This window comes from Hemicordylus capensis, chromosome 3 (assembly GCF_027244095.1).
Source record: "Hemicordylus capensis ecotype Gifberg chromosome 3, rHemCap1.1.pri, whole genome shotgun sequence".
Lineage (NCBI taxonomy): Eukaryota > Metazoa > Chordata > Lepidosauria > Squamata > Cordylidae > Hemicordylus > Hemicordylus capensis.
In genome coordinates, this window is record NC_069659.1 from 162,474,202 (window position 1) to 162,485,474 (window position 11,273).

Below are 11,273 nucleotides of genomic sequence, written 5' to 3' on the forward strand. Positions count from 1 at the left end.
ATGATTTATTTATTTTTTATATGTTGCTCTATAAAAAGGGTGAGAAGAGCAATAGTTACTGCAAGATATTATTTCTTTTCACATCTTTTTAGGCTTCTGCTACTACAGATTTGAGAGTACATCAAAAGTTTACTACAATGTGAATAATTTTAATAGTTATCTTATTTCTTCTCTGGTGTTGGTATTGAAAGAAAGAAATGAAAAATGCCTAATGAAATTAAGAATAACTAATTATTATTTTAAAAACTATTGTATAACTTAAAAGGAAGACTTAACTTTATGCTAACATTAACAATCTGTTTTGGTTTGGAAATCTGTTCCTAATATTTTACATTTTAAAACGGAAGACAATCAGTTAAAATGATCAGTTAAACTTCCAGGGTTTCCCATCTACACGATTAAAAATGAAAAAAGCACCCTTTCATACTAGCGGGATTTAAAAACTCTCCCGTGGCAGAAAACACAGTGCTGGCTTCATTCCTACCAACTGGAAGGCATGACAGTGGAAGTTGGCATAACGTATCTGCATAATGATGATTGTCCTAGATTGTAGAATGTAAAATAACAATGAGCTTGAGTTTCCTGGAAGCTAAACTGTAAAACGTCCCCCCGCCCCGCTTTTTAAAAAAAATAAATAAAGTGAGAATGGGAAGTCGATGTGATTGGGAAATAATTACTTTGTTTTGAGAGAGGTGAGGGCGGTGGGAGGCAGAAAACTAGCCTCCTGTGCTCGGATCTGTTTGTATGCTTCAGCTTTTCTTTGTAATGCTCGCGCGGAGTCACTTTAGATCTAATGAAGGCACCGAATTACTGCAGTCATGGGAGGTAAGCAAATCCTTACAATGAGACGCTAACCGTGCGTGTAACCAGCCTAGGGTGGGTGTGAGTGGTGATGGGGGAGGGGGGCTATAAACTAGGCTCCTCCTTATCCTTGCGAATCTAACAAAAACAACCATGAGAGTGAATGAGCCACTAACGAGAGTGAGCAAACACAACAGGAAGGGGGGAGGGAGCTGGATGCCAAAGAGCCACCACCAGCATCCCCATCCCCCCCTCTCTCACACCTCCTTCCCTGTCTTCCCTTCCTCTTGCAGGAGCAAAGCTATCCACCCTTTGATGCACTCAATAAAGAGCGTGGATGCAGCCGCCTCTTCATCCACCAGAGAACTTACTAAGGAGTAATCTCATTGTCTTCAGTCCTTAAGACGACTGAACTCTCTTCGCTACATTGATCAGTACTACGGTTGCTCATACTTTTATTTACTAAGATTATTCTTTAATAAAACTGCAATTGGCATCTACGTGAGTTTGTTTTTGTTTTTTTAAAAAATAAACTTTTCGAGGAGACTGCATGGTTCAAACTCAATTTTAGCACTCCTAAGCATTTTTACGGTGTCCCGCTGTATCCAAAGGGTACATCTTTGGATACGGCGGATTATACCATCCCCAAATAAGCACGTAGGGTGCGGATATGCAGTTAGACCCTATGCAATTGAATGCTCCTAAGGCAATTGAAATCAGCGAGTTTAGGCTGATTATCTCTGATTCTTCGGAGGTACACTTGGGAGTGCAAGGGGACACAACGGAAGGTACAAGTATATATGCTCAGAATCAGACTGCAAGAGATTTGTGTTATACTCAACAAATTTCACTGAAATCTTCATCATTTATGACTGCTAACTCCAGAAGCCTCCTTTCTCGAGAGTTATGCTGAAATTTTCCAACGGGACTCCTTCAGAGTAAAATATGTAAATGTTCACATAACACGAACCTTGGCTATTTCTACACAACTCTGGTGTATTAAAATCCATACACCCTCACGAGAGACACTTTCCCTGCGATTCAAACGCCGACTCTCAATATTTGAAGCGGTTAAAAGCAAAGATTATTAAGTGATCTCAAGTATGTATCCTCTTAAGACAGAAATAAAACTGCAGGATGCAACTCTCTGGGAACCGAGACTTCGGATCTTTTCACATCTAAGCAGCATGGTTCTCGGGAGCTGAGAAGCGGATGGAGAAATAATGTTTTACTGCAAGAGGATGCTGCTATTGGGCAGAGAAGCTGCCCTCTACCCCTCCCCCTCCCGCTGTAGAATCCACATTGCGGATAGATGATGAATCGGATCTCCCAGAAAGGCGGGAGGGGTGGACGTAGTAGCGATAGTAGGAGCAGTAGTAAGAGGAGGAGAGGGGGCGGGGCTTCGCCGGGCGTGGGCGGGGTGGGCTCCGATTGGGCGGTGCGCCGTTCGGAAGCACTTTGTTTTCTATGCTAATGAGGGCGGAGTGGGGGCTAGTAGATGTACGTTAAGGCGGGAGCCACCGCCCTTCCCCCCCGTTAACCCACATGGCTTTCTTTTCTTATCCCGCTCCCCCCACCCCGCGAGCTCGCCTGATGCCGCCATCATCACCACCACCACCACAGCCGCCGCCTCCTCCCCCTCCTTCGCGCCACTTCCCTACGCTCCCAAGTAGAGCGGGAGGGCTAAGGGTGAGGGGGTGGGGAAAGTGGTGGGGCGGGCGACGAGAGCGGCGGTTGGTTGGCTGGTCGGTTGGTTGGTTGCTGGTGAGTTTGAGAGCGCGAGCGCTCCGAGCCCAGAGCCCGTACGCTTGCTGCTGCTGGTGTGTGGTGGGGGGCGCGCGAGCGAGCGAGCGCTCTTGCATGCGTTGTTGAGCTGGGCTCAGACTGAAGAGGTGAGTTTGGCGGTCGGGGCCGGGGGGAGGGTGAGAGGAACGGACGGGCGCATGGCAGGCAAGTCCACGCGCGCGCGCAACGGTGGTGGCGTCTCCCGCACGACGGAGCTCGCGCGCACGGGGGCGGGCGGGGCCGGAATGAGGGAGATTTGAAAAGGCCGCGCGGCGGCCGCCGCCGCCGCAACCGCCGCCGCCTCCTCGCTCTGGCTTCGGAGTGTCTAGCCCGGCGGCCGGTAGGAGTACACGGTGAGGTGGTAGGTGCTGAGGACTAGGAGGCGGCCGTGGTGCGTCTCGGAGCAACTCCGCAGAACAAAAGCGGCGGCGCTTGGGAAAGGGGGGCGGCCGAGCTCACCACGCGGACGGCGAGCGGAGCTGGAGAAGCTCGTTCTGCGTAAGGAGCGTTGAGGAGAGAATGTGCCTGAAGTTTGCGGTACTGAGGGAGTTTGGAGCGGGGGAGGGAAGGCGGGAGGCCCTCCGGGCCGCTCCGCATGGGCTTTTGTTCTGGGAGGGGCGGGGGCGGTGTTCTCCTCACGGGGCCCGGGCCGGACTGCGTGTGAGTCTTTCCTCCCGCTCGCGCTTTTTCATCGCCTCCCCCCATCTCCGTTTCCCGCCTCGGCTGCTAATGTGGGGAGGAGCGCGGGCGTGCGGCTGAGGGAAAGAAGACTCGTGGCTTGGCTTAACTGCGAAGTCGCCGGCGGTGGCGCTTGTTGCGGGGCCGCGGCGGCGGCGCCATGTTGCCGAGGGGGGCGGGGCCGGGACATGGCGGCGACTGCGCGTGCTGAGGCCGATTGTTCCTAGCTAGGCCTCGGCCATGTGGGAGCCGCCGGCCGCCAAGGAAACAGAATGCGCGGGGAGAAGAAAGGGTATCGACCGGCTGGGGGTAAGAGAAGACGAAAAGTAGCACTTCGGGGTAGGCAATCCTGGTGAGTCTCTGGGCATAAAAGAAGTAAAGAGCGGGCCTGGCCGGCTTCTGGGCGGGGGAGAGGGAGGATACGCTGCTCTAGTAGCCCAGCTCTGACCTCCCGCCGTCGCCACAGCGCCCCCTGGCGCCCTTGCCCGAAGAGTCCGCTCCCGGGCTCAGCACGTGCTGTATGAGAGGAGCCGCTAGCCCGGCTCGGGGCGCCATTGTTTTCCGCATCTACTTCCCGCCTCCTCTATCCTGATACTCTAGTTCCAGTGATAGAGGGTCTTGGAGGATTCACTCTTTAGCGGGAGTTATGGGACAGCATAAAGCTCGAACTACTTGTTGTTATGGGCGCAAGGACATATTTCCTTTTCTGGTTTGCGGTCAGGAGGAGCTGGTATTTATGAGCGCTGAAAGTTGCGAGTCGGATTTGTTTTCTCCAGGTTAAGGCTGTTTTTCGTTGATGTCTCTTTACAGTACCAACACAAGCAAGCAAGGAAGAAAGCAGAAAAGTTGATCCTGCAGATCTTGTCCTGAAGAATAAAGTTGTCTTTTGTTAAAGGGGTAAGTTTTAACTCTGCAGTCTTTCTGTGTGCCTTAGTAATTAGAAGTTGTTTTTGCAGGTCTTCGGTGAGAATTGCCCTAATTTACAAATGTTTTGATGGTCAAATGACCGTAACAATAAAGATTTGATTTTGAATTTAATTAAATGTGGGGCAACTGAGGAAAAAAGAGTGATATAGCCTTGGAGTTGCACACATTAAAGATAAATAAAATCTATGTATATATTCTGGATGCCCCAACTGAAAAAATCGGCAGTTATTTGTGGGGCAAGATTTAGAATTCATGATTGATTATACAGTCTGACACTGTCATCCAAATATGGAAATGTGTGTTTAGTCTCAATCTGGGATCGCTAATGTGATTTTCAGAGTTTGTATGCTATATCTTAGTTCATTTGACAGTTTGTATTTTTCAGGACTTTTATTTTATCTATTACTAACAAGAGACCAGCTTCAGACACAGAATAGTTGTAAAATCTCCAATACTGTTAGAGTGCTAACCATTTATTAGTACCTATCCACAAATAATAGAAAAACAGTGGAGGGGGAGAGTATGGTCATGGCTAACTTCCCACCTATTTTGTAGAAGATAGCTCGACAGTACTCTCCCCTATGTGGAAATAGTGTTTGCATTTATGTTGTGTTGGCTTTCAAATCCTCCTGGCATACACATCTGATTGTGGCATATACCTAACTAGAACTGGAAGTGATTTGCTTATAGCTAATTGGCATGTATACAGTTGAGTGAATTGTGTTTTTTAGTTGAGCAAGGTCATTCACATGTTCTTCTGAAGAGAACTATAGGTGTTCCCAAATAATCTTGATGAGTACTCTGGGGAATGTTGGCTGCAAAACTAATAGATCTCGTTAGCCTATATATGATTCAGTATTTTTAATGCTAACATTAAAGTTAACAAAAGCTTTTATTTTTTGTTGTCAGGTGAAAAGGCAGCCTACTTTGAAACAAGTGAAGATCCTGGTCATGTCAGAGTAATGTCAAAGTGCTTACAGTGCAGGTAGTGATATATAGAACCTACTGCAGTGAAGGCACTTGTAGCATTATATTGACAACTGCCTCAAAAGGTTTGGCAAATTATTCTGCAATGGCCACAACATGGTGTCTGAAGCTTTTTGTTCTAAGGTGCATCTAGTGCAGATAGTGAAGTAGATTAGCATCTACTGCCCTAAGTGCTCCTTCTGGCATAAGAAGTTGTATTTTCATCCAGTTGCTCATACTGAAAGTAAGTAATATTTTGCAGTCCTCTGTTAGTTTTGCATAGTTGCACTACAAGAAGAATGTAGTTGTGCAAATCTATGCAAAACTGATTGTGGCCTGTTATTGTCTTCATATCAACATTTTAATGATTTTTAGGCCTTTTTTCAGACTAGCAATCAAAACAGCTCCTGTAGCACTAAAGTGCTTATAGTGCAGGTAGTGATTAATAATCTACTGCATTAGGAGCACTTAAAGTACTGCTAGCTGTAGAACTTCAGTCCCCCTCAGTTTTCTGCTCTTTTTTTGTGCCAACTGAACACTGTTCTCTGGTTAGTTTTGCAGGTTTGCATCCAGCTGTGTCATGCTCTGCTGTGCAAATCCATGCAAAACTGACTGTGGCAGTGAAAAGTCAATGAATAAGTGATGAGTTGTACCCCTTTCTACACAGGTTGGGATCAGTTGCAATGCTGTGTGTGTCTATGGTATTGCACTTGTCCCGGCCTGTTGAGGTTGGTGGGGCTAGAGCGTGGAACAACTTCCAAAGTTCCCTTCTCAGCTGATGGTTCTGGAACAACACAAAATGGTTAGCAGTGGGGTAGTATTCTGTAGTTCTCTATCTCTAAGTCAGTCATTTCTAGAATAATCTTGCTTGACTTGGAACAACTTGGCATACTTGGCAATTGTGTTTAGTCTATGGTGCTCAATGTACCAGTAACAATTTGAAGAACTGTTCTGGTTCAGTTTTTTACCATGTAAAGTAACATGTATAATCTGTAGGTCTAAGATTTTGAATAAAATACAAGCCTTGTACACTGATTATCAAATCAGGTGTGTTCTCATTTTTTAATTTACATTAAATTGGTAGATTATATGCCATAAATGCTGAACCATTCAACTTGAAGATCTCCAGCCCCACTTGTCATAGAATCCTCCAAACACAGGCTGACATTGCACAGTCCACCATCCATCCTCCAAGCAAAATGTGCCCATGTTGCTGTGTTGCACTGCATGCTGCTCCTTGAGTCTCGCTGACGCCTAAGGATAGTGTCATCACCCAAGCAACAAAGTTTCCATTCCCAATAGGAGCTATGTCGCTGGAGCAGTGACATCCTTGGGCACCACAGAGGCTCTGTGTGCTTGCAAGGAGCTGCAGAGTACTTTTGAGTGCAATTCAGCAATGTGGGGGCATCTTTGCTTAGATTGTTGGTGGACTGTATGATATGTCAGCCACTATATGGGAGCAGGGGAATGTATTTGCCAGTCTACCTATTTCAAAGGCTCGTAAGGTTTAGTGATGGGGGGGGGGAATGTTTTCCTGGTAGAGTGGAAGAAGGAATTGTCCCCTAGTTCTTGGGACCTGGGTATGCAATATAAGCCACTGCTCCAGAACATCAGCTCATAGGATCGATTAACTATTGCATGCTATGTGATACTTATCTGGATGTAACTAAATACCAGAAACGTCAGGTAGTTATAAGAATGTTGCTGTGCTAGAGTAGCGTTTCGCTCCTTCTGCAAACTTAACGTGCCAGTGTTTCTGGCAGTTTTGCTTTATAGTTAATGGAAGATGTGAATTTGTGTGAAACTACTTTAAAACTTATCAGCTGATGAGTGAACTTCTCTGGAAGGCTTAAAGTTTGAAAATCTAACTCAATTCCCGTTAGGCCTAGTACTTGAATGTCAAATTATTTCTTCGTAATACTGTACCATCTACAAAAGCTTCTGTTTCAGAAATGTTAAATGAAGCTCATGGAGAGTTTTAAGTGCTACCTAAATTAGGATGAATTTTGACAGCATCAGCTTACTTTTGAAACACTCTCTTCACTACTCCATCTAAGAAATGCTCTGTTAAGGTCCAATTTTAAACCTTGAAGTGGTGAATTGGTATACAGGAGGCCCTCAAATATTGTGGGTTCATTTCCCACAGTTTCTCCCTTTTGTAGGCAAGTTTGTTGTATACCAATTTAGGTATTGCAGGGTTAGTCTTGGTCATTGGTGAGTTTTCCAGTTAGGAAAACCCCTTTAACTGCCCCTGGCCAAATTGATATACCTAGAGCAGGCTGAACGCTAGCAAAGATGTGACTCCAGGAGGTTTAAAGTTCAAAAAATCTACTAGCGCCACTTTTCAGCTGGCACACAGGGTTGATACTTACACTTTAAAACTCCGCCAGAGCAGCTCCACCAGCCGTGTGGAGGTTTAAAGGTTTAAACCTCTAGGAAGTTTAAAGTTGATAAATCTAACCCCATTTTCCAGGTTAGGTTTAGTACTCAAATATTGCTGTTTCAACATTTGCAGAACTCACTGCAGACTTTAGCTCCATGATATTCAAGGGCTTCCTGTCTTTGGGATGATAGTACACAATTCCCTTAAAATTGCTGGAAGTACATTTCTCTTGAATTGAATTCCCGATACTATCTTGTTATCTAGTATATTAGGTGTCCTTGTACTGGCGAAGATCTGAAACTATAAAGGAGTGAATTATATGTTTACTAGGCTATAAGCATATAACTTGTGATGTAAACATGCTCTAGGATTGGCCCGTATACTTACTATTTTATATATAGAGAGAAAGAGCGCTGTCAAAATTGCATTATTGAAATCGTAAGAACTTTTAATCCAGACTTGGTCTTAGAAATGGAGTTCAAATAAATCCTTAACAATGAGTTCTACAAAACATGGTTGCTTTTCACTTTAGGGCACTTGTGCTTTGGAGCATTGCTGCCAGATAAGCATTCAAGGAAAAAGTTAACCACTAAGAGAATGGTATTAAGGTGTAGGGAGCTGGTGAACTGAGTACTGTGGTGTTGTGGGCTGAAATTTCTCTTTAAACCATAAATCCATTTTATAGCCTGGTCAGCTTTTTTGAGTAATCTGTATACCTCTTAGACTTGAATGAAGATGAGTACTAATAGTTAATGCTTTGAAGCAGCTGAGAACAAAACACTTAAACTTAGAGGTTAAAATACTACGTAATGAAAAGGCACTCTTCTGTGTTTAGTTTAACAGAAACAGTGAGTGAAGCAAATACAGTTGTATAGTTAGCTTGGTGAGAATAGCCTGACCATTGATATAAGATTATTTATGGTTACTCTTTAATGCAAAATTCACGAGAATTCCTGTCCTCCATTTGAGTAAAATATTCATACACTATATTTGCTGTAAATGACTGGCTATTCCAGATATTATGCATAACTGAGATTCCTGTATGTACGCAATGATGTGTTTTCCACCCAGCTCTGTTCTGATTTTGATTTTTAACTGCTGGTTGTTAACTGTAATAAAGTTTCATTCAGTGCATACAGCTAATCTGAATTTATTTCAGCATAGATGCGCAGCATAGATGCGCATTTATTTCAGCATAGATGCGCATTGAGACACATACTGCCAGTTTCCTTTTACCTAGAGGAAGTGGAGTTTCTTCTGTACTAAAGATCACTCCTGCAAAATTTGTTCTCAGATGTTTGGTGCTGCCACAAGTACTTTACATTCAGGAGGTGACCTTGTGACAGCATTCTCTTGCTCCTTTTTGATGTCTGGAATTTTTTCAAATGTGTGATTCGTTGATATACATTCATTGTAAATACTGGGCTGGCTTGGATAACCAAACTATCTATCTAACCCTGCCCATTATACAGTGAGTGGTATAAGCATATGTCTTGCTTCTCTCCCAGCATGCTGTTCCGCTCTGTATAATTGTGTAGAGTTGGGACAATCATGTGGCTGCAGAAGTGTGCTTGGTAGCAGGGGCAAGGCATGCTTATTTGTGTTCCTTGTGTGATGGCCATAGTTGGGTGGGCTTACTATTGGAACTTGCTCAGTAGTTTTATTTAGTTTTAACATCAAAATCTAGGAAAGCTACTGTAACAGACATCCAAAAGTCGTATACTTGGAGGAAGTACCTTTGTTCAGAACATGCCCCCAAAAAGCCCTCCCTTTTTTGGGGGGGGGATGCTTTCTCTGTATCTCATGTCAAACACACTGGTCAAGATCCAAAGAACTCTTAGATTTAGGCTAAGGCCTTGTGTTAATCTTCTCCCCCCCCCCACATGTGACTTCTTAACCCTTGCCATATTGCAAACTTTTTCAATTCACTCGATTTCAAAAACAGTTGGTCATGCAGGAGGGACAGCCTGCTTTTTGGCCTCACGCATAAGGTTCCATGCTCACGGAATTAGCTTTATAGTTGTCAGGATTCTTATCACGGGTAAAATTCTACATTCAGTTTTTAAATGGCTTTGTTTTCTATTTAGTTCAACTAATAAGTGTTGTTTCATGCCAGCGACTGCATCCCTGCTAACTGAGCAAAGGTACCTTTTAAAAAAGGTGATTCTCTTTATTTAGCAGAGGGAGAGCAACTGGCACTATCCATCCCCAGCACAGCAGCCCTCCACTGGCTGTTGCTGGTGTTTATCTTAGATTTCTTTAGATTGTGAGCCCTTTGGGAACATCTATGTAAACCACTTTGGGCACATTGGTTGAAAAATGGTATATAAATATTGGTCATATTCTTATGTTTGCTTATTTGTTTTTGCAAGGTATTGATAGCAGCTATCAGGACAATTTTTAAAATGTAGTGTGTTTTCTGCCAGAGTGTTCAGAAATAAAGCAGAAACATAAAAACCCAGTTTTTCAGGAGTTGCCCCATCCATTATCTACTGTGTGCAAGTGGATCTTGGAACAGCTTTGTGATGTTGGTTCACCTTCATAGTGATTAGTTCACTCAGGACAATGGTTACAGTACCATGCATAAATGATTTTTGTCAGGTGTTGAATTTCAGTAAAATGCAAAAAAAAAAAAAAAACCACTTTCCTTCACAGTTCGCATGAGGGGGAGGTAGTGTTAAAAGTTAATGAATTTGGAATATCAGAGTACTACACACATTTTAAGCTACCAAACAAGAGCAATTGTTCCCCAGATCCTTGATCATCTGAACCACATGTGATAAGGATGTGTGAATGTGCACATCCTTCAGCACTCACCCCACACACCTTCCAATGTGCTAGAGCACCATTCATGAATGTTAGGAACAGTTTGTCCAAACCATGCCTTTATATGCACTATAAATATTAGTTTAAACTAGTATTTGCAGCCCATGTAGAGGAGGAGTATGGATCAATTTGCCCCATCGTGGTATGGGGAAGGTGTATACTTTAACATCCTTATTGCATGTGGTAGGGCTGGTGCACAAGGATCATAGGAACGTTTTTAAGCTGGAATGATTTAGCAGTAAACTTGAGTGGTCAGTGACCTATCAGATTGAAAGCAAAAACGATCACCACATAAGGTAGTGGTGTCTACATACTTGGAGGGGAGAGGTCTCTGCATAGGGAGCCATGGAATGTTGGGAGTCCAGTGGAGAAAAAAGCACTGGGTGGGGCAGCCATGGAATTGGCCTGATTGTGCATATAACAAGCCTCAGAAGTATTTCTTGTAAAAGCCTTATTGATAAATTGGATAGATGTTATGTGTAACTGTTCTTGACTTGTAGGAACTAGGCTTTAGTGCCATGACTCACATATGCATATCAGGACAACTTTAGCCACCAAAACTGTCATCGTCGTAAATCTCACCCCCCAACTCTAAAGGGATTTACATTTCCTAAACCTTATTTAATTTCAGCGGTAATAAGATTAGTATTTTCTGTTGTGACATATTGTAACAAGCTCCTAAACAATATATGTGGTAGAAATGCTGAGTGTGTCAGGGAAGTGACAATTTTTGATGCCATCCCCCCTGGAAGTCCTCTGTGCCACCAGAAAACATGCTCCTGAGGGCTGCACAATCCTCAAGGATTATTTTTGGATAGTACAAAGGGCTTCCTAGGGAAGGGGAAGACATTAAAAATTGTTCCTTCCCCTGGATGCAGTTATTTGGTGTGCAGTTTTCTAGTCTCAT

General features: G+C 43.9%; 2 long non-coding RNA genes across 2 annotated transcripts; both read left to right on the top strand.

The window, feature by feature from the left end:
• The first annotated feature begins 500 nt into the window (after positions 1 to 500).
• On the top strand, positions 501 to 1,301 carry LOC128352230 (uncharacterized). Its single transcript, XR_008320273.1, has 2 exons — positions 501 to 825; positions 1,095 to 1,301. It is a non-coding gene; the product is annotated as an uncharacterized LOC128352230 (long non-coding RNA).
• A 1,505-nt stretch (positions 1,302 to 2,806) lies between these two features.
• LOC128352229 (uncharacterized) lies at positions 2,807 to 8,674 on the top strand. Its single transcript, XR_008320272.1, has 3 exons — positions 2,807 to 3,084; positions 4,075 to 4,161; positions 5,101 to 8,674. It is a non-coding gene; the product is annotated as an uncharacterized LOC128352229 (long non-coding RNA).
• The last annotated feature ends 2,599 nt before the right edge of the window (positions 8,675 to 11,273 follow it).